The 23,393-nt window shown below is 41.7% G+C and overlaps 1 protein-coding gene across 28 annotated transcripts in view; it reads right to left on the reverse strand.

Moving 5' to 3' along the window:
• CELF2 (CUGBP Elav-like family member 2) overlaps nucleotides 1-23,393 on the reverse strand; it is a 607,596-nt gene that overhangs the window by 397,296 nt on the left and 186,907 nt on the right. The gene's annotated exons all lie outside the window — the stretch shown is intronic.

Raw genomic sequence — 23,393 nt, forward strand, 5'->3', positions numbered from 1 at the left:
TCCACAGCTTGATGGGAATTTTCTCTTTCTGTATAGGTCCCATAGAAATAAAAAAAATGTGGAACTACAAAAGGGTTTGTTGTTGTAGGTCTTTCGGGCTCTTTGGCCGTGTTCTGAAGGTTGTTCTTCCTAATGTTTCACCAGTCTTTGTGGCCGGTATCTTCAGAGGACAGGAGTCGGAACTCTGTCTGTGCTCTGCTGCAGCTTGTTTGGATACTTGAGTATTTATAGCAGTGGGATCAGCTTTTTGTCCTTTTCAGGAGATCAGGCAATTATGGTGATCAGCATGTTTTTGTTGTTGTGGATGTATTGTTGTGATAAGGGAGTACTGTATTCTTGAATTGCCTTTGAGAATACAAAAGGATTTATTTATTTATTTATTTATTTATTTACAATATGTTGCTCCACCTTCCTCCTTAGCAAAGGACCCAAAGCGGCTTACATAACTGAAAGACAATATTTAAAAACAAAACGAAGAGTATACTAAGGTGGTATACATTACTAAAAGATTCTGGGTGTTGTAGTCCTTCTTCCTGGTATAACAGCTCCTGGAACATCCCAGAATTCTGTCCAAATTGCAGACGTCAGAAACCCCCCCCCCCCCACCACCAATTACTTCCACCATCTCTGGTATTTTCCCTGTACCATTTAGAACTTGGATCTTCTTGTGATCTCTTTGAGCAACAGCTGCTGTGGTTCTTCAGGCCTGAAAACGAGAGTATTCTCTGAGGATCAAGAAAAAGAAACAGACTCCCCTCAACAGTGAAACCGAGGAGCCTTCAGATCCAGACATGAAAGCCACTGGGACTGAGTTCTTCCAGGCCCTTTGCCTGCTCTTCCAGCCTTGACGTCTGCAAGAAATGGGGAAGCAGCACTCCAGCAGGAAATCAGACCTACCACTGAAAGTGGACATTCTGCTTGGCAAAAAGGAGAAGCACATGCTAGCATCTGGGCAGATGTGGACAAGAGCATGGAAGGAGCCAATTAAGCATAACAAGTGACTGTTCTCAATTCCTTTCTGGTAGAAACTGAGGCATAAAGTTAGTTTTAATATGATTTCACTGATAAACACTTCCTTTTGCTGTTTTGAAGTGTGCACGGGTTATATACAACACAACCAAGACTTGTGCATCCCAAAATCATAAAAGGAAGCAATCTGCCATGGCTACTGACGTCCTTCCCGTTGCGCAGATAAGTTCCACCACATAGGAGTTTGGCTATTGCATCCTTACTCATTCATTCATTCATTCATTCATTCATTCATTTATCTATCTATCTACCTGTCTACCTACCTGTCTACCTACCTGTCTAGCTACCTGTCTAGCTACCTGTCTACCTACCTACCTACCTACCTACCTACCTACCTACCTACCTACCTACCTACCTACCTACCTACCTACCTACCTACCTACCTACCTACCTACCTACCTACCTACCTACCTACCTACCTACCTACCTACCTACCTACCTACCTATCTATCTATCTATCTATCTATCTATCTATCTATCTATCTATCTATCTATCTATCTATCTATCTATCTTATACAGTGGGGTCTTGACTTGAGAACTTAATCCGTATTGGAAGGCGGTTCTCAAGTCAAAAAGTCTGTAAGTCAAGTCTCCATTGATCTACAGTGCATTGAAAACCGATTAATCCCATAACAGGCCGTTTTTGTTCCATTTTGGTTTTTTTCTGGTCTGTAATTCAAATCTCAGTCTGCAAGTCAAACCTAAATTTTGCGGCCAGAGAAGTCTGTAACTCAAAAAGTCTGTAAGTCAAGCCGTCTGTAAGTCAAGGGTCCGCCGTATGCCGTCCACACTACCCAAAGATCTACAGACTGGTTTTCTGTACTTTCTGCACCCAAATCGGAAGGTTTAAAATTCGACCCAACACAGATATATTTTACACTTTTGTTATTGTTGCTGATTCTTTGTTTGAGCATAAACAGCTGTGTATTCGCGAAGGCTGTGTATTCGCGAAGCATAAACAGCTGTGCTTGTCGGCAGAGAAGGACTGGCAAAGAGATGTCATGAGCTCTATTTGCTTCCAAGAGAACTGCTGGATATCTCAGTGGTGTAGGCCTCTGGATGCAGAGCAAGAGGTTGGGAGTTCGATTCCCACTGTATCTCCTTGACAGGGGCTGGACTGGATGATCCACAGGATCCCTCCCAGCTCTGTGGTTCTAAGATCATTATAAAGTCAAGAAGGTTTGTATGAAGGTTTTTTAAAAGACAAAATACTACTACTACATTACTACTACATTACTCCAACCACATAGTGCTTTTCCAGCTCCTCCGTCTAAGATACAATGATTACACGTCCAGCATCGTAGCTAAATGGGGTGGGGGAAGCTCCTCCTAAATGCCATCAAGACATCCATCCCACCATTAACCTGAGCCTGAACCACTTTGTGAACAGCAGGTACATTTCCAGGAGGCAGTGATACAACCAACATACAGAACCTAGAAATGTAAATGGTTGCTCACAACCTTCTCCTCTTTGCCTTCATGGATGGCCAGGAATTCCATTAGGCTTCCAGTTGTGTTTTCACAACCCCAAGACTGATATTGGACATGCGCACAAAATCTCCATTGTTGCATAAAACTGCCAGGGACTTTTTTTCCCTTGAAAGGTGGCCTCCCCCCCCCCCAACCTCCATAAATGTGCAATTCAGAAATTGCTGCTTTATCCAAGAAAATGAAACACTAGATGGGTTGTAACCATCTTGCTAAACCAGCCAATCTCAAGGGGCGGGGGCATCCCCTTGGCACATTTGAAGGGGGTAACAGACCGGAAATAATTCTTCACACACCACTTTATAAGGTTTGTTATGGGATTTATACCATCCTGATTCAGCCTATATTTCTCTCCTATTGTGTTTATGGCTGAGGCTCAAAGAACAGCTGTATAAAGAATCAAACAGCCCAGTTCTCCTGTTTTATTTACAAGTTTAAAAAGGCATTTTGAGAGCAAGTTTCACGTTCTATGTCATGGCTTATCCATCCCAAAATCACAAGTACTGTTCCTTTTTGCCTTTTCAATTTTTGCAAGCATCTTCGAAGTGCCGCATTAGAACTAGCCACTAAAGGGGACCAAAGAGCAATCCCTTATATTACTCTAGCCTGCTGATCATAATGTATTAACACACAACATGTTAATAACATACAACCCAACAAACAACTTTTGGGAATGTCAAGTCCACTCAAAAATGGTATTATGGATCTCTAGCTGTGTGATGCAAGAGCTGAAATCTTGTTGCTTGGCTTGCTAAGTCACAGTCTACTGAATCAATGGGGATTTGGTAAGTCAATGTTTCTGCAAGTTCTAGTGACTACTTTCTAACCTATAATGTTCCAAGCTCTCATTCAGATGGATGAGACTGTTCTAGTTTAAAATCTGTGTAACGTATCATCAGCAACCTGCCATTGATACTGTTCATTCACTAGTACTCAGCTCAGCTTTACAAGGGTGGGGCTACATGTTGGGGGACACAAATCAACCCCGCCACATGGTGGGGCTGATTTGTTCCCCCCAAAAAACCTTTGTGAGGTATAATGCTGCTGCAATCTTTAACACCTCTGAATCTTCAATATGCCCCCCTCCTTTTCCACTGTCAGCCATTATGTGAGAAAGTGAAAAAGAATCCTGATTTCTGTTCCTTCTATGTCAGAGAAGGGTCTTCAAAGGAATTTTCACTTGGGTTCTCTTTGCCCACTTTCAAATAGTCTTTTAACGTTAGGTGGATTTTTTTTTTAAAAAAAATCAAATAAACTAGAGCTATGGTTCCCAACCCTGGGTCCCCAGGTGTGGTTGGACTAAAACTCCCAGAAGCCTTCACCACTTAGAATTTATGGAAGTTATCATCCAAGAACATCTGGTAGCCCAGGCTGAGAAGCCCTGAACTAGACGGTATGAGGATGGTGGCTGATGCCCTCTCGACATTGCCATTTTTTTAAAAAAATATTCCCAAGCTCTCATTTGTATCTACTATTTCTGGTGCGCTTTGTTGAACAGTAGGACTCTTTCATTCTTTTTAAAAATTCTGTTTCAGTTTGATTCATTCGCTTTTCTTTTAAGTTTTGTATGCTACCTTTGGGATAGAAAGATGGGACAGAACAAACAAGCAAGCAGAGAAACAAGCCGCTCTGCGGCGCGCACCTCGCTGACAGACACGACTTCCCACTCCCACGTGGATCATAGTCCGCACACACTTTCTAGTATTGAATGGCCTTTGATCACAAGACATTCTTGCCCATGTCTTCTGTTCACCTTTTGGACAAATACAGACCCTGGAAGTTGCGCCCACTGCTGTTTTCTAGCACAGTTTAAAAATAAAGTTCAAAACGGCCAATGCCACCTGAGTGCTAAAAGCCCTGGAAACAAAAGCTGTCAAAAGCAATCTAGAGTTGGTTGTTAAAAAAATAAAATAAATCCAACTTCACCTGGCTGTGATTTCGCTTCTCTGTTTCTCTCCTTCTCGCGCTCTCTCTTTATGTGTAAAATCGCAGAATAGAGAGCTGACGAACCTGCTTTCAAATGCAAACATCACCTGCAATGTATTCATTTCACACACATGTATATCCCACTATGGTGCATTAAGGAGACAGGTTCTTGTGCCCATAGCTCTTGTTCTTTGCTTTGTGGTTGCTGCATGCTTGGATTTTATTTTTATTTTTTTGCATCCACATAGATGGAGGCACTAAACCATGAGCTCCCCACCTCCTGAGAATAAATATGTAGGACAGAGTAGGCTTCATCATGTCTGTTCCCAAAAGGAACCCTTGTAGATGCATTTGAAGCTTGCATAAGGAGCCATTGCTTTGTGCAAGTATAAACCTTGTTCGTTTAAGCAGTGTGACTGATTTGTGCCAGAGCAAGCCAGAGATCACGCAGTGTTACCCCCACAGAGATTTATAATTTCAAAGAAGATAACAGGTCCCAAAGATCTTGGAGAACTAAACACTGCAGCATAAAAACGAAATAAACCTGCATTCACACCATTTTAACAAGGCCTTTCAAAACATTTTAAGAAATGAGGTAGGTATTTACCTGGACAGGTACAAAAGTTAGGATACTACCCCTAGTTCGTAGGGTTGCTGGGCATTTACAGCATATAAATGTCTGCCAGCCCTAAGTATGACAACATACTGCAGAAGAATCACGATATGTATTTTATTTACAGTGTTTGTCTTATTTTAAAGCCTGCCTTTCTCCTAAGAAGGGGACACAAGGTGGCTCGCAGTATTAAAAAGAACAGAATAAAAGACACTGTGAGATATACAGTAAAAGCAATTAAATTATAAAACAGATTGAATAATTAAAACAGATGAAACATTAAAAAGTATCTTAACTAAAAGAAGGCATTCAGGGACTCCGTCATAAACCTGCCTGAAAAGGTGGGTCTTCAGCTATGTCTGAATGATGCTTTACCCTTCACTATAAATAAGACTGAAAGCTGCAGTTTTAGGGAAGGAGGTACTATAAAGCCATTCTAAACATTCCTAAGAATTATCTTGCTTTAGGTCTAAGAAGACTTGAATAGCACCTAATGGTTCTGCTGCAGTTCTCCAACTGTGATTCTCTCTTATTATTATCTTTTAAAGGAGTTACGCAACACTCTCATTAAAATTAAATGTGGGCTGAAAAGCTGCAGACAAGCTTTTCAGCTCAAGAGCCAGCGAGCAAGTTTCTGCATCGCTCTGCCAGCAGAAAGGGAAAACATCCTGGAAGTGCATAAGAAAGGCCACAAATCTTGACATTTCAACTAGAAATCCATTGGCTTTTTTTTAGAAAGGCAGCCGCTGAAATAAATTTTAAAATGCACTGATTTCTTTATTCATTAAACTGGGCTGCAAAATAATTGCCAACATATGGCAACCACAGTTTGGGCTTTTGAGGTATGAGAGATGTTCAAGGAATGGCTTAGCACTGTCACCAGTGTGCTTATCTTGAAGGGCTCACCAAGCATAAGCTGTAAACCCTTCAAGAGAAGCACGAGGGAGGTATCATGAACATTAGCAAGGAAAGAGATTCTAGTATAAACTACCAATACAGAATGAATCCCTGCACTGAATTAATTCCGAATGCAATGGAAAGTGATGATTAAAAAGAGAGGACTGAAGGATTCTCAGTCCAATAGACAAACTATAATTAATAGGAAGTTCTGGAGCAGTAGTGTGAGCTAAGGAGATGTAGCTGATGTTAAGCCTGCCAGCTCTTCAGCTGACACAGATGTGCTTCGTCACTCTTTATAAGCACTTAGTACCTGTTAGGTTTTCTCTTTTATTTACTCTTGTCCACTTAACAAGGCATGGGTTTAGTGATGGATAATGACGGGCAGAGGAATAGCCTGATCGAAGATGGAAACGCCTTGTGTGATCTGCTGCATCTGTGGAATTCTGTATTTTGCATTCAGTGTAGTGCTGCTGAGACAATCATGAGTTTTAAAATTTGAACTAAGGAACACACTTTCTCACTGTCTTCAGATCCAAGCAGTCTAGAAAAGGTAAAGGTAAAGGTAAAGGTTCCCCTTGACAATTTTTTTGTCCAGTCGTGTTCGACTCTAGGGGGCGGTGCTCATCCCCGTTTCCAAGCCATAGAGCCAGCGTTTTGTCCGAAGACAATCTTCCGTGGTCACATGGCCAGTGCGACTTAGACACGGAACGCTGTTACCTTCCCACCGAGGTGGTCCCTATTTATCTACTTGCATTTGCATGCTTTCGAACCGCTAGGTTGGCGGGAGCTGGGACAAGCGATGGGAGCTCACTCCGTCGCGTGGATTCGATCTTACGACTGCTTGGTCTTCTGACCCTGCAGCACAGGCTTCTGCGGTTTAGCCCGCAGCGCCACCACGTCCCAGTCTAGAAAAGACCAATATTTAAAAAGAAGAGTCCCTAACTTCTTTCTGGAAAGAGTTCCCTTTCTTTTCCATCATGTCCTGTCAATGTGATTAGGACTTTGGGCGACCATCCCAGAGTTTTCAAGGTAGAAAGAATTCAGATGTAGTTTCCCGGTCGCTCCTTCTGGTGGCATTTTGGAGAGATGCAGCTTGCCGAAGGCCACATAAGTGCAGTGGAGTAACACCATTGATAGTTCATGTTCCAGATGATCTTGGCTGGCTCTTCACTCTGGAGGCACAGTGAGGATTTGAATTCTTGGCTTTAAGCTCTGCAGCTCCAAACTGGCTTACTCTTACACTGAGCTATCTGTCTCACAGTGTGATTTGTGGTGCGTGAGAGAGATTTGCAAGGCAGACAGCATGATTCCTTACCTGACCAGCCTAATTCAAGACCCAGTTTGAATACTTTTAATTTGGACTGTGGTTGGTTGGGCAAAGTACAGTGGTGCCTCGACGTACGACCGTCCCGACATACGACCATTTCGAGTTGTGACCAGCTCCGGCCGCAAAATTTTGCTTTGACTTGTGGCCAAAGCTTCGAGTTGCCCCACGCCCCCAAAAAAAGAGGCAGGGAAAAAAGGCAGGGAATTCAAATTTCAGGACTTACTGTTGGTCGGTGAAGAGCTTCTTTGTAGCTCTTTTGACCCAACGGTTAGACAGTGTGCATCGGAGGAGGGTTCGGACTGCCTGATACTGCTTTCTGCTCCTGAGTAAGTACATTTACTTTGTTTTGGATGGTGGGTTTGGGGGGTTTTTTTGGAGGGGTTATGTTTCTGTGCTGTGATGTTTTTGGTGTGTGGGTTTTTTTTTTCATCCTGATCGTGTTCCGATGGTCTGTTTGTTTGTTTTTTTAATTATTATTATAATTGCTGTGTTGTTATTTTCATTTTATCATCATCATCATCATCATCCAGAATGGATTAATGGGGTTTCAGTGCATTTCAATGGGAAATGGTGCTTTGACTTACAACCATTCTTCTGGAACAGATGTAGTTTGTAAGTTGAGGCACCACTGTATGGCCCTCCACAAATTCCTAACTTGCAAATCCCCATTTCTGACCACTGAATTATGCTGGAATCAAGGGACCAGAGATACATATAGCCCACCTCTTCTTGATCTAGGGTAGGGGCGGACAACATGACATCTTGTGGGTCACATATGCTCCTCCTAGGAATCGAAAGGTATCCTCTCAACATAATAATACTTTTTAAAAATCTGAAAATACTTTCTTCCCAATTAATGTCTCCTTTTGAATGTTTACTGGAGAATGTTTTTATCCTTATATCCTATAATTCTATTTTGTGTCCTGATATAATCCCTTTGCTAAACTCTCTGAGCCAGCTGGATCGCTCAGTGGGTTGGACTGCCTGTTTTTGCTGGGGCTGAGAGTTTGAATCTCCACTGTGGTTCCCGAGAAAGGGGCCAGCCAAGATCACCCAGCCCATATACAACTAATGGGATTACTTACCTTGCCACCTGGGTGGCCTTGGGCAAGCTGCATAGCGCCAGAACACCACCAAAAAGGAGGAACCATTAAGTCCCTTCTGAGTATTTTTATACTTAGAAAACCCTGGGAGAATTGCCATCAGTTGCAATCAACTTGAGGGCATGATGTTGTAATAAGACTTTCCCTCTAAAATATGATCCAGGACACTGTCCCTTTTAAAAATAATAGGACAAAGTTCCACTGATTTCAGTCTGAAACTTAACCCTGAGCTTAAGTCCTTCCTATTGAAACCAACAGAATTTCATAGCACTCAAACTTTGGTTAGATCGTATTCCTTGACGGTGTTTCCAGAGAACCACAGAATTAGCCAATAGACCTTTTCCCCTGGTTGGTTTCTCTCTTCTTCCCCTTCCCCTTTAATTCCACTCACTTCAAATTAATCATCGTAAACAGTTTCATTAACCATAATGGCCACAAGTTGTTTAGCGTATTATACTGCAATAATGTGACCAAGTTTATTGTATAATTTCAATTATTACGGGAAGAGTGTAAAAATGTGCCACTATCTAAAAATCCAACCATTAAAATCCAATTTTCTGCCCAAGCACTTAGTGGTTAAAAATCACCACCAACAAGAGATTACTACCATGCAGTTGAATAGACTGTGAAACAGTGCACGAGCTTCGTAAGGATGTGTGGGATCTGTCTTAAGATATTATGCCTGTCTTTCGAAATTTCTTTCTTTTTTTTTTTGCTTCCTCAGTGTTTCCCTTGAGTTAAAAATCACTACATTTTCTTAAGAGGAATGCTTTTCCTCACCACGAAATGCCCAAAGCACTTACAATTATTAAAGAACTATTAAACTGGCTGCTTTTGAGGGGTGTCCATCCCAATCTGGTTCTTAACTAAAATCTATAACAGACTGTTTTCATACATCCAAACTGAGTGTTTTAGATCAGGAACAAAACACTGGCAAGTTTTGTCCATACCTTTACACCCACACTTAGTAATTATTATCTGAATGTTAAACATAGTCTAGCATTTTGCCTTCTCTTGGATTCACATCTTAACATAATGAGGGGCCTGAAAACCTATGACGAGGCAACCTGAAATGAAAGAAGAGATATTGCCAAAAATGAAACTACCAGGTTGGAAGGGACATCAGCTACCGAGAGGAGAAAAGGACAAATACGGATACTGCTGTCACTAATGAAACAACTAGATCCTAAAAGGATGTCTAGCAGTCGATGTGCACAGAGATAAAAGAAAGTCCAATGCTAAATGGGGTATATAACTGGAATACAAAATGCAAGTAATCATGAAATTGGAGAAGAAGAGACTGAATGTTTCACACAGGAATGCTTGGTATGGGAGAACTAAAACACACGAGAATAGGAATTTCCAATCAGATAATTACAACATGCTTTACTACTATGGAGACACAACATTCAGAAGAAACAATATTGGTACAATAATGAGGCAAGATGTAGAACAAGCAGCTAGGGCATACGAACTGAAAACTAACCAAAATAATATCAATCTTTGGGGGAAAAAACAAAACCAGCTATACAAAACAGGAGAACAGATTTCATCCCACAAACAAAACAAAACAAAAACAAATATGCTATAAAGTTGGCATGAACCAGACATGGCGGTAGGAAAGGGAAGCAGTTCATGGTTGCAGACTTTAAAGATAAGCACATCCCTAGGGTTGGGCAGATCATTGTGCATATTGTCTATTTTATATGTGCTATCAGTTTGTCATGCACATGAAAAGAATGCACCGAAATAATCATGAGCTTACAATTTCAGAACAAAATATAGTTTGGTTGTTGTGGGTTTTTTTCCGTCTCTTTGGCCATGTTCTGAAGGTTGTTCTTCCTAACGTTTCTCCAGTCTCTGTGGCCGGTATCTTCAGAGGACAGTGCTGTCCTCTGAAGATGCCGGCCACAGAGACTGGCGAAACGTTAGGAAGAACAACCTTCAGAACACAGCCAAAGACACCGAAAAACCCACAACAAGCATTAGATCCCGGCCGTGAAAGCCTTCGTGAATACAAAATATAGTTTCCCCCCCTCTCTTCCCCAGTAACTAGCAAAAACCCTCTGATTCACTTTCTTCTCTATTTATTATTCCTGTCTTATTTAAGTAATCACTCACACTTTCCAGCTGCTCATCCACGACAACTTCCTCCTTTGGAAATCTGCTCCAAGTGTACACAATGTTTGCCCATCCTCTTGATGGTGCTTTGAGTCAACTCAGCCAGGACCCATTCACTGCGTGAAAGCAGTTATCCCTCCGGCTTTCCAAGACAGACATATTTTTTATGAGCATGATGAAAAGGGTTGCCGTCATACCTGATAGAAGCCCATGCAACTAGCCAAAAAAAAAAAAAAAAAGGCACTTTCGAAGAGAGATCACACCATAGCGGTAGAACATTGGCCGTGCATGCGCAAAGTCTCCTGTTCAGTCCATAGCATCTCCAGCTCAAAAAGTCACAATGAGCACATCCTCCTTAGATCAGGAGTGAGCAAATTCTGAAGTTCCAGGAGCTATTTTGACCCCAGTGGACTCCAGCCGACTAGAATTTTGACCTTCCCATGACCCAAACCCAATGAGAAACAGCACCTCCAGATGACTCTGGTGCAGATGACAGTGGCCATTTAAACCTTAACTCAAAAAGTTCTTTTTTAGAAACAGGACATGACTGCATAGAACTCTGTCTTTTTTTTTCCTTATTAATTTTTATGGGATGGGAAGCCGAGACTAAATGGGAGGCCTGCCCTAGATTGATGTTGTTAGCCAAAGTTGGCAGTAGAGAGAGATTCCCGTTCTATACACGTGCTTCCCAGGGCTTCTGTGCAATACCACTCCTCCCACTTCATAAAAATCTCTTTCCAAAGCCCTATTTTTTAAATGAAGTCTTTGACCTTCAGTCTCCTGCATTTGACTGAAACTTGCCACCAAACCTACTGCTTCCCTGTTTATGCTCTCAGTTCCCTCCCTTTCCTGTGTTGTCTTCCCTGTGCGGAATTTCAGACTCTACGTTACTTGCAGAAAGACCCATTCCTTGTACTCCATAAAGCATCATGTCCATCAATACACTAGAAGAAAACATAAATACGTATATAAACTGGCTGTAGCGGGCACAACTGTGTAACCACCTTCTCCGTCTGGGTGAAAATGGTGGGGAATTTCCTTCTGCCTTCAAGAGCATTCTCACATTGGGGAAAATGAGAAAATGATGTTTTGCGCAAAAGAGAGAGAGAGCCCATTCTGCACAAAACTAAATTTTCGCAAAACGCCAGTTGGCTGAAATTATTTTGATTGTTGCTTCATGTAGGAACCAAGTTGCTGAATGCCTTGGTGGCAACTTTCTTAAGAATCAACAACCAGCTTTTCCTTTGATGCTTACCTAAAGGATGCTTACCTTAGGGAAGTGCTTCTCTAAGGGAAAGGCACGATATACAAATTTGACAGTCCTTCCAGGAGAAAAATAGTCTGGAGGTAAGGAATCGCAGGCATTATAAGGTCTCGCCGAAATGTCCCATCATATCAAGTCAGTTGGAATCAATGAGAATGAGAAATTTAGTGAGGATTGTTTCCAGTCCTAAAACTGCATTCAGGGTAACTCTTCCCAAACCATGATTATTTCATTTAACACAATTGTTCGCCTTTGCCGTCCTCACGACTCTTTAAGTGGCCTTGTGTGCTTATGGGGCTGTCTTAGTCCGTGGCACACAATCTGTCCCTTTGGCCATATACTCTAGCCGGAGGCAACTTTCCAAATTCAAAGGATGGATGTGTTCCAAGCCCTGCTTCTAGAATTCCTTTAAAATCAGATGTCAAGTAGAGATAGAAAGAATACTCACTAAATTCCTCATTCTCTTCAAATCAGTCTTGACATGATGAGACATTTTAACAAGGCATTTTAAATTCCCAGAAGACTCTTCATCTCTAAGCCAAGAGCCAAATCAAAGAGACCTTCCTCCCATCCCCACACCTTCAAGGTTTCTGTACTTTGTACAAAATATCTCTTGTGTTCTTCTTTGGCAAAAAGCAAATACGATGGCAGGAAGCACTCAAAGGCTGGCTGATTGTAAAGAAAGATACAAGCAAACCATTCAGTGCTTTACTGAGATATGACATCCTCTGCAAATGATACAAGTCTGTGTAAAATTTGCCATTTGTTCTGCAGATTATCAATCTTCCTGATGCGAGTATTTCACTGAGAGAGGAAGCTAATTCCTTGCTGCTCTCACCGCTGAGGAAGAACATCAAATTCCCTTATCCTAGCACTCAAGGATAAGAAAAGCAAAATTCAGTAACAGTTCTTGTTAGGTGTGAGAAACACTACATAAACTTGTCCCCACTGAAGCAGTGCAGAAATAGTTACCCTTCAGCATTCACACTCCTCTGAACTTTGCAATGTTCATCTCCAATAAGAAAACAAGTATACAAAATTGTGTATCAGGGGAATTGCACCCAGAAATACATTCACAAGTGAAAACAGTATGCCCCGTTGGTTCCCAACCTTGGGTCCCCAGGTGTCCTTGGACTACAACTCCCAGAAGCCTTCACCACAAGTTGTGCTGGCTTGGATTTCTGGGAGTTGTTGTCCAAGAACATCTAGGGAACCCATAGTTGGGAACCGCTGGTAAAATGCACTACGTTAGGGGGAATTATTTTCAAAAACGTGCATGTGAGGCACAACTGTATACCAAAGTGTAGATATTATGAGACAGGCCCCCTAAAAATGTGTGTGCAATATTTTTTTTAAAGAGATTCACAAGCTGGTCTAAAACCAAGAGGAAACAAACTGAAAATAAAGAAGAGAGAAAAAACAAAATGGATGACTTTGTCTATTCCTGATCTGTGTAAACACAAAGCATGAGCGCTGCTGATGAGTGTCCTCGAGACCTTACACTCTACCCTCTTCTCTTGCACCTAAAGACAGACTCATGCGCTAGACCCAACATGTGTGGTTTAAAGCACCTTAGGCCATTTGGTAGCAGAATGTGACAGGAACTCTTTGTTGATGTACCTATTGCATATAAATGCTACCTTTCCCTTGTTCATGGCAATCAAAGCATAATCTGTACAGTTGCCAGGCGGACTGTAAAGAAGGAGGGCTTTTCAGCCACTCAAAGGCCATGTGTTGCACCGTATGCCCTCATGACTGTTTTCCCTGAGACTGAGCCACTAAGTTGGGACATATACAAAGGGGGCATGGATGCACACAGTCTGCATAGGATGTTCTCCTCCTTTCTTTGCACCAGTGTATTTCCTTTTTATCATCATCAATGTCATCAACATCTTGGAAGGGACACTATGGCTCATCAAATCCAGCCCCTTTTACGGAAATCCAATGGGAAATCTAACTCCCCACGCCTGGCTTGTACACACCATTTTAATGGAACAAAATCTCCCCAACAGTGTGTGTGTGTGTGTGTGTGTGTGTGTGTGTGTGTGTGTGTGTGTGTGTGTGTGTGTGTGTGTGTGTGTGTGTGTGTGTGTGTGTGTGTGTGTGTGTGTGTGTGTGTGTGCGCACGTGCGCGCACGCACTTTTTTGGTGGATGTTTTGCCTGGATCCATTTCTCCAACTGGCTACAACCAACCTCCACTTTTAGTGCACAGGTTAAATAATGCAATTTTTTTCCACCTCTGCTTTTCAAACATATACCATTTGCTGGATCTATCTGCTGTCTGGTCACATTGTCAGTTCTGGAATCTAAAGTGTTCCTGGCTTGTATCTAATCTGTGTAATATCAGTGACAATTCTTTGAAAATCTCCACCCCTGTTTGCAAAGCTGGAAGGAAGCTGCATTGACGCTGTGAGTGGGGAGCCCGCTGGAGCTTAAGAACCATGTCTGTCTTCATCCTAAGGCTGCAGCTGGTGGTGCTGAGTTCCTTAATAATGGACTCCAAGCGGAAAAAATGGAATAACTGAGAAGAGAAGGGGAGGAAATTCTGAAGGAAAAGAAGGGCGTAAAAACCGAGAATCAACACTCAAGTTTTGCCACCCCGCTGGCATTAAGGAGGGATTATGCCAATTTCTCTTTCCTCTGCCATCTTTTATGAACCTCAGTGACTCATCGCTCTCCTCGGCAGCCAATCCTCCGGCAGGTTGAGCCAAAACAGGCCACCCTGCCAGCATCTCCCCTGCTGCCCTGTTAATCCATTTCATTCCAGACAGGGCGACATCCTCTCTCTTGCCAGCTGCCATTTCCAGTTACCTTTTATACAGCTGACATAATGTGTCAATGTGTTGGAGGCCGTAAAACAGTCACTGGAAAGCAATCGCAAAGATAAATAGCAACTGGGGCTTGATCATCTTTAACCAATATTAGAGCGCAAGAAACACCACTCCTCGAAAGAGGATGGCTCAGATTTTAACCGCCTGAGCTCAAAGAAAACCCTTTCGGGCTCTACATTCTTCATTGAAAACCATGTCAAAACATACACATAAAAACAATAATAACAGCAAAGCCCAGCCATGCCTCGTCTCACTAGATGCTTGTATTAAGAGACTTTGTATTATCTGTGTCCTTCTAAATGCGGCCGGTACCTACAAAGGAGTCTGTTCAATTCGAATTAGGGCTGCTATTTGAAAAGGATATCAGCCTCCCTTTTAAAAACATATTTGAATGTGGAACCCCACCACATCCTTTTCTAGAAAACTACATTCTCCATTCCCCTATAGGATGTCCAACGTTCTGTGGCCAACATGCATGTTTAGTCGCACTGAATGTTGAGTCACCTTCTCCTCTTAAAGGTTTTCTTCATACGTCCATCAATTAATTATTTACAATCGTTTATACTTATGTAACTCGGGTTTTCCTCAGGTCCTCCAGTACTTCCTTCTGGAAAACAGATGAGGCCATTTTGGCTACTTAAGGACCAGCTCTCAAAGATCTGAATGCCTTATTAGAATATAGAGTTATCAAAACAAATGTTCTGAGAATGTTCTTTTTTCCCCTCTCTCTGGTTTGCAAAATAGTGCTGTAACTATATTACAGTGCAGGCAAAAGGCTTATCTGACTGAACTTAAGACTTAGTTTGCCCTGAAATCATTAAAGTGGTTTTAGGTATGCCACTCTCTCCTAGCCTCCATCGCCCTCTCTGGAAAATGGGTGAAAATAACATGGAAAAATTAAACTGGATAATGAATGACAGCAGCCTTGAATATATAACAATGATATTCAAGCATTAACTATTATTGCTACAGCAGTAATCAGTGGCATGATTCACAAGCACATGGTACTTTAAACTTTTTAAATTGGCAAGGCTTTGCACTAATTTAAGCAAACTAATTATCTCAAACATGTTGCCTTTCTCAGCTTTTAAAAAATTATTTCACTACAGTATTTGATTCCCTGAAGCAAAACAAAAAGCCATAGGTCACCCTATAATACAATAGAAGCTCTCTGGCTACAGACCTGTAGTATTAAAGGATGCTATATATGGCTACTACAGATGGGAGCCGATTTTTCTCTCATAGAAAAGTCCAAAACCTTCTGGCACAGTGGCTAACTGCAGTACTGCAGTCAAGATTCTACTTATGATCTGAGTTCGATCCCAACAGGGTCCGGTTGTTGGTACAAGGTTAACTCAGCCTTCTATCCTTCTGAGGTCAGAAAAATGAGTGACCGGCATCATTAAATTGTGAACCACCCAGAGATTTGCTTTAAGCCCTATGGGGTGATAAATAGGTAGCAGAAACATGTAAGTAATGTTTAAGAGTGCTAAATAAAATGGACAAAATTTGATGGGGAGAGACAGACGTACCAAGTTATTTACTTATGCTTACAATAAGTGGCACCTCTATCATTAGTATTCACGATACCTGTCCCAGTGATGTAAGGTCTTCAGCACCATGTATCCTGGTTTTAGCTATTATTCACCACCTTGAATCCCCTTATTGGGAGAAAAATGGCCTATAAATAAGATTAATAAATCAATAAAAGTAACATGTTTCAGCTAACACTAGGAAAGCACAATGTGAACAACTCCACACCAAGAAAGAGACTATAGATAATTTTGACTGGTCTGCATTTTTGATTGAGCCAATCTAATTTACACCTTTCAAAGTAATAGGTTGATCCCAGTCAGTCTTCTTTATATCTTGTGATGCAGTTCTCAGCTCTGAAAAAAATGTACACAGAACGGAATATGTCTTAAGAGACGATGTGCACCTTAAAGTACATACACAAATGTAACTTCATGGGAAACATATCTACAATGACCTATTTGACAAGGAGCATGCATAGAGGTTAAATGTGTATTTTGGCATTTTTAAAAACAAATCAGAAAATCTAGGAAGGGACAGAGTAGTGACCGAATACCTGCAAAGCCAACATGGAGGAGAAACAGAGATTTGGCGATCCTAGGCAAAGCCTTCACTCTGTTCTTTCCCTTTTAAAGAGCCGCTTCTTCAGAAAGCGGATCAAAAACCAAACCTCTCCATTTACAGCACCCTCCTTGCCTCCAGGCTTCATCAACTTAGGTGTTTCTGGGGCTGTAAAGCAATGAACTTTCCATCAGTCTCATCGTCAGCTAATTAGCCCTCCTGATTACAGTAATTACTATTGATTCACTCCTGAATGACTTCTTAAGTAGCCAAGTGTATGTTACCCTCGAAAGTAAAGACTCACATATGAATATTAATCCAGACATCTCCTTTTGTTTTTGCCCCCCCAAAACACACACACACACACACACACACACACACACACACACACACACACACACACACACACACACACACACACACACACACACACTCTTCCACATTCAGTCCATTGGGCACAGCTTGCAATTTTGTATATCCTTCAATTTGATATGGGGAGGGGGGCAGTTGGCTGAAGGAAAAGATGCATCTCATTGAAATGGCTCTCTCATCTCATTGTTGTTGTTTAGTTGTTATGTCTGACTCTTTGTGACCCCATGGACCAGAGAACGCCAGGCCCTCCTATCTTCCACTGCCTCCTGGAGTTGTGTCAAATTCATGTTGGTCGCTTCGGTGACATTGTCCATCCATCTCATCCTCTGTTGTCCCCTTCTCCTCTTGCCCTCACATTTTACAAACATCAGGGTCTTTTCCAGGGAGTCTTCTCTTCTCATGAGATGGCCAAAGTATTGAAGCCTCAGCTTCAGGATCTGTCCTTCCAGTGAACACTCAGGGTTGATTTCCTTCAGAATGGATAGGTTTGTTCTCTTTGCAGTCCAGAGTCGCCTTCAGCACAATTCAAATCTCATATCATTACAGCTGGCTATATAGCTCAGTGAGTGGGGTATCTGGCTGTAGACCCAGAGTTGGGAGTTTGATTCCCCACTGGGCCTCCAGGGAGAAGAGCCTGCCTGTGTAGCCGTGGGCAAGCTGTAGAGACCCAGACGTTGTGCAGGACACGTAATAATGGGCTGAACTACAGGGAGCCATATTCTGGCTGAATTTCAGGGAATCCTGGAGACATTCGAGAGAAAATCGGACAACCCTCTGTCCGATCTGCTTTGATTTGGGTTCCTGTCTTGAGCAGGGAGGGGGGGTTGGATTCGATGGCCTTATAGGCCCCTTCCAACTCCATTATTCTATTATTTTAGGTGCCCCCAGAAGAAAGGCATGATAAACCACATCTGAGTACTCTCTACCTAGAAACCCCTGAAAAGGGTCACCATAAGTCAGAATCAACTTGACAGCACACACACACACATCTCATAACAGGGACAAGACCAGCCATACAGCAAAGTCCGAATAGGCTATGGTGGTAAGCAAGCCTCAGAGCTGTTGGAACGTGGGTCAGTTTTAAAGGCCTTGCCCAACTCAGCCAAGGAAAAGCCATGTTTCTGTGAGACCCTGAGCAGCTCTCCCATGTGGTTAAACTGCTGTTGCATTCACGCCAGCTTGATGTGACCGAGCAGCGTGGTCCTAAGAAGATAGAAACAGTCTTGTAGTGGCCTTCATCTAAAGCCATCTCTCACCACCATGTTTTTTTAAAGACAACTCATTGCTGTTACTTGTTACAGAATTTTCCCATCACTCATTCATTTTTTTTCCAAATTTCTTCCCCATTTACGTGAGTGAACATGTCCCCTTGGGAATATCCCCAAGGTGCTGAAAAGTGAGGGGACTGAGGGGAAGACAGGGGGTATGCACCCATTCAGGTCTCCCATTTAGCTCTTATTTGAGCAGGATGAATACCTGCACAAGCAAAGTAAACCATGCTGCTTATATCCTGCCCCATAGCACTTAAAGCTCTCTGGATGATTTACAATATATTTATGCAGGCTACACATTGCCCCCCCCCCCAAGAGCTGGGACTTCAATTTATTGACCTTTGAAGGATGGAAGGCTGAGTGAACCTTGAGCCAGCTACCTGGGACTGAACCCGGGTTGTGAGAAGAATTTTGGCTGCAGTACAGCAGTTTAACCACTGCGCCACGAGGTCCCCACGCTGTAATTTTCTCAGATTATAGCATAGGGACCCCAAAAATGAGGCATTTCCTTTATTTTCACTTTTCGGGCAAAAGATCTATGTGGGCAGTGGCCCTGTTTAGAAGTTTTGAGTTTTATTATTTTTTATAATAAGATAAATTTATGAGATAAATTATTATTTCTCTCAGATAAATAATATTAGCTAGAGGAGAGGCATAGAACCACTGGGTTTCACGTTAATGTTGTGATTTAACAAGTCCCATTCCAGTCATTCAACCTCTCAACTCCTTTTGGACATCAGCCTTGAAAAAGTAACTTTTCCAAGCTTCGAATCTTTCTATTGTGCTTATGGCCCTTATGGGAGAAAAATGTTTTGAAAAGACACGTACATGCATAGCTTTGGATGCTTCCCCCTCTTATAAAACACACTCTTCTGAATGCATTTCTCCTAAGATATGTCAATATGAAAACATTTTATCTCCAAAGATGAGTTTTAAATGTATTCTGGTGGAGTTTTTGCTAGTTTCTGCTTGTTTGTTTTTGAACGAAAAACTCCACTGCAAAATTTGGAGAAGAAGTTGACAATCTGAAGGCCACCTGCTCTTCCATCCTAACATCAGTCCAGGAGGTGCTGGAGCACATCGGCTCACGTTGCATGCTTGCAAAAAATTAATTCCATCATCCAGACATCACCCACAAAGCCAGAATGGCTGAAATCCTGTTGCTTAGCATAGTGAGTGACATCCAGCGTAAGTCCATTGAAACAATGAGGATTTAGCTAGTCAACTCTTTTGTATTTCCCTTGATTCAATGTGCCTACTCTAGTTGTGCTCATTAAACTGGATAGAGATATTTGGCACAACAAGCTGAATCAAGGCTTCGGGAGGTGAGCTTCTAGGACTAATGCCCAACTGAACTAGAGATGGGGCATGAATCAAACTTTTTGAACAGCACCTGCCACTAAATTCATCTCATCTGGCAGTCTACTTCAATTAAGAATATCGGTGGGATATAATCCCTAGAAAACCACTCGAAGAATCTCTCCCATCAGCATGACAATCCCAACATAGAAGAGCAGGTTTGAATGTAGTGAACTTGATTCACCCCCATACCTTTCATGCAGTGGGAGCTAGAGAGCTACTTTCTCTGGGAAGCCATTTAGAAGTATGTGCACCAGTGCAGTGGTTTGAACGGGCAACCGAGGAGCCATAGCCAAGCATCCTAACTAGCTGACAATGGGCTTTTGTTGAGGAACTGCGAAACATACTGGTTAGATTGAGCAGACGTGCAAGATACCAGGTTAGTTCACTTCCTAGTTCAAGAAAACCTTGAAGCACTCATGGATATAGAGCAGGGTTGGTCCAGAGTGGGCGACCCTATTCAACTCTGATCAAAGCACATAGTAACCCAGGCCAACTATGATCCTTCAAGTGCCTCTCTCAGTGTTTAACTGTAAAAATGGAATAACATCAGATTATGGTACTGTAGTTTTGCTGACCTTTCATGGCCCCATATTCTGCTGCCTCCCTTTGCCTACAAGGGAGTTGTTGCAACACCTCCAACGCAATAATTCCAAAACTAGGTAGCATCAAATAAAGGAAAGTCATTGGTTCTATCTAGTTCAGCGTTCTCTGTTCTGACTGGCAGCAAAGAATCTCCAAGGGTTCTCAGGTATACTGCTCCTGCACATAGCACTTCCAGTCAGCTGCCATGTGAAAAATCCAGTGACAGGGTAAATCCTCTATTCCCCTGTATCATTTTTTTTTTTAAAAAAAGCCATCTAATCTGATAGCCATCAACCCAGAAGTGAATTCCACAAGGCTTGTGTGAACAAGTAACTGCCATGGATCTACTATGAATCTGTTTCTTTAGCTGATTTAAGGTTCCTGTATTACGGGAGAGCAAGACCACTCTGCTTTCTTTTCCTCACACAGGAAAATAATGACTTTCTCTGAACAAAGAAACTGGAGGTGATAGTATTTGGTACCCACCAGACTTCTCTTGCCTATGCATCACTGAAATAAACAGGCAGCACCCACACAACTGAAGACGGAAATAGGAAACATTCAGGTGAGCTTGTCCTCATTAATCTCATCAATACACACACACACAGATTTGTCCAAACTAACACAATTACTATTGAAAACTGTTGAGAGACCTGATTAAATTCTTATTTAAGACCCACATTTGTAACCTGTGGGTTGATGTCTTTCATCGATTATTATCCAAGGGATCAATTAATGGCTCCGGTACACGGCAAAACTATCTGTTGAAGCATAAAACCACACGCATCGGGTTTTTTTCTTTTTTAATAGCAAAAAAAAGACAGAACTTTTCATGTAGCCTAAAACTATTCAGGATCACAGATAAGGCAATTTGTGTTTGGTATGGAAACGACTCAAAGGTAGTTTTCTTTTCAAAAAGCAGTCAAAGGAACAGCATTCGACAAGACAGGATATAATTATGGCAATGCTGAAGAAACTAAGAAACTATGCCTTGATTATGCAGAATACACAAACAGTGGAATTATGAGAGTTAACCCCAAAATGTATGGACCCTAAAATGTTGAGGGGCAGGACACTGCTCATTCAGAGGGCCATCCATAAAGTCAGAGGCAAGTTGATGGCACGTATGAACACGGAAAAACTGTATGGACACAATCCATTTTTTTTCCATAGCCTGACATACTTACTTTGCATGCATGTGTATATACACACAAACACAAACACAAACACACACACAGAGAGAGAGACAGACAGACAGACAGAAGAAATTCAGCACAAATTCTCCTATTGAGATTAATTTTAAGAAAGATACAGTACCATCGCTAACTGCTGTTAGATTCTACTAGCAACCCAAAATGACACATCATTCAGCCAAAAGAGGCTGTTCTCCATTGAATTATGTTAGCATATAATCTGACCTGGGCTATTTACGTCTCTTCTGCTCAGAGGAGAACCTGGTGATGGAGACAGCTGTCATAAAGCTAAAGACAACATAGCTAAATGTTAAAGAAGACCGGCTAGGGGGCCTGCGACGCATCAGAACTTTGCAATGCTTGTCCAGATGAAAGTTAAATTAAATTAAATTATACTAAAGCACTAACAGAAAGGCAGCTGTGGAGGCCCGAAGGGTGCATATCTCCTCAATGTAAATGATTCTCTCGCTGTCAAACAAGAGTGCATGAGATTTAGTAATGGCATTTAAGAACTGCTGCAAATACATATTGTTCCGAAGCCATTCTCTGCTCCCATGTATTAATGCTAGAAGCATCCAATCTAGTTCAAACACAGAATAATGATACGAGGAACATAAACAAACCTTTGCAAGAGAGTTGTTTTTCACATGCAGGTAAAGATGCCAACAAAACACACACACACACACACACACAAACATCCCTTCTAACAGATGTTGGGTCTGTTGACCTTTTATCATTTGGGATTCCCAATCTAGGCACTTTGCCATGGACAAAAAGAACCCCGCCCACTCCTGTTTTGCAGATACACCAAAGGGGAGCCAGACTTTGAAGTGCATGCAAATTAGACTGATGTTTACAAAGCTGAATATCCTGCAAGGTTCTTGGAAGCCAGAGGAATCTAGAACTGGAAAAATCTCCAGCATTATGAACATAGTGGAGGAGGCATCTAATAAACTCAAGAGAACTTCCTTCTGAGCAGAGAAGTGTAGGTATGCTGTAGGATCTTTCTACATAGGTATTTCAAAAAGTGGAATACTTATTATTTGCCATGCTTTCAGAGATCATGCATTGACACTTAACATTCCTTAAATATCCTGACATATTAAATAGTGAAAATGTGTATTCCCAAAACTTAAATAGAAGCAGCAGAGAAAGTTGAAATGACCCCAAACAGAATAATAGTATGAGGAAGGCTATCATTTTTTTAAAAGAAACTTTCAGGTATACCAAACTGATGCATTTCCCAGTTTGTGCTGGCTAACAAAGTCACAATGTACATGAAACAATGAACAATGTTTATTTTCTTTTTAGGAAATCATAGCTAAGGAGATAAAAGGAAACTAAAAGCAACAGAGATTGTAAAAAAAATATATACTCCCTCCCCTCAGGGTAGCAACAAATAAACAAAAAGCTACCATAACATCAGATGTACATTAAGCTAGTTTGATATCTCTATTGTTCTGTTGGCCTATTGTTAGTCAAAAAGATGTATTCACAGACTCTGCAGATTGTTAGGAAATAGACAAAAGGCTACAATTCATTCACTTGTTTATTTCTCCCTGGAATCAGGGTGCCAGTTTTGAGCTCAAGTCTGATACTTTCGCTCTTCTTCCCCACCTCCTTTCCTTCCTTCCTAGCTCTGAAAATCTTCTGTTTCATGATTTTCTCTTCAATCCGCCCCACAATGTTATAAATCCATGTATCTACGTAACGTGTATTTCCTTCTATTAGATGAATTTATTCTGCCCCTTCCACCAACACGGAGTGGTCAAATATAGTTGAAAAATCTGGAGCGATTATTTATATAATGTGAGTTCAAATTAAAGTGGTATTTAGGGCACTGCCTCTAACATGGAGTCTTTTCCCGTGCTTATTTCATGCCCGGCGCATAATAACGAAGGAAGCGATGTCAGAG

Source organism: Pogona vitticeps, chromosome 5, assembly GCF_051106095.1.
Source record: "Pogona vitticeps strain Pit_001003342236 chromosome 5, PviZW2.1, whole genome shotgun sequence".
Taxonomy (NCBI): domain Eukaryota; kingdom Metazoa; phylum Chordata; class Lepidosauria; order Squamata; family Agamidae; genus Pogona; species Pogona vitticeps.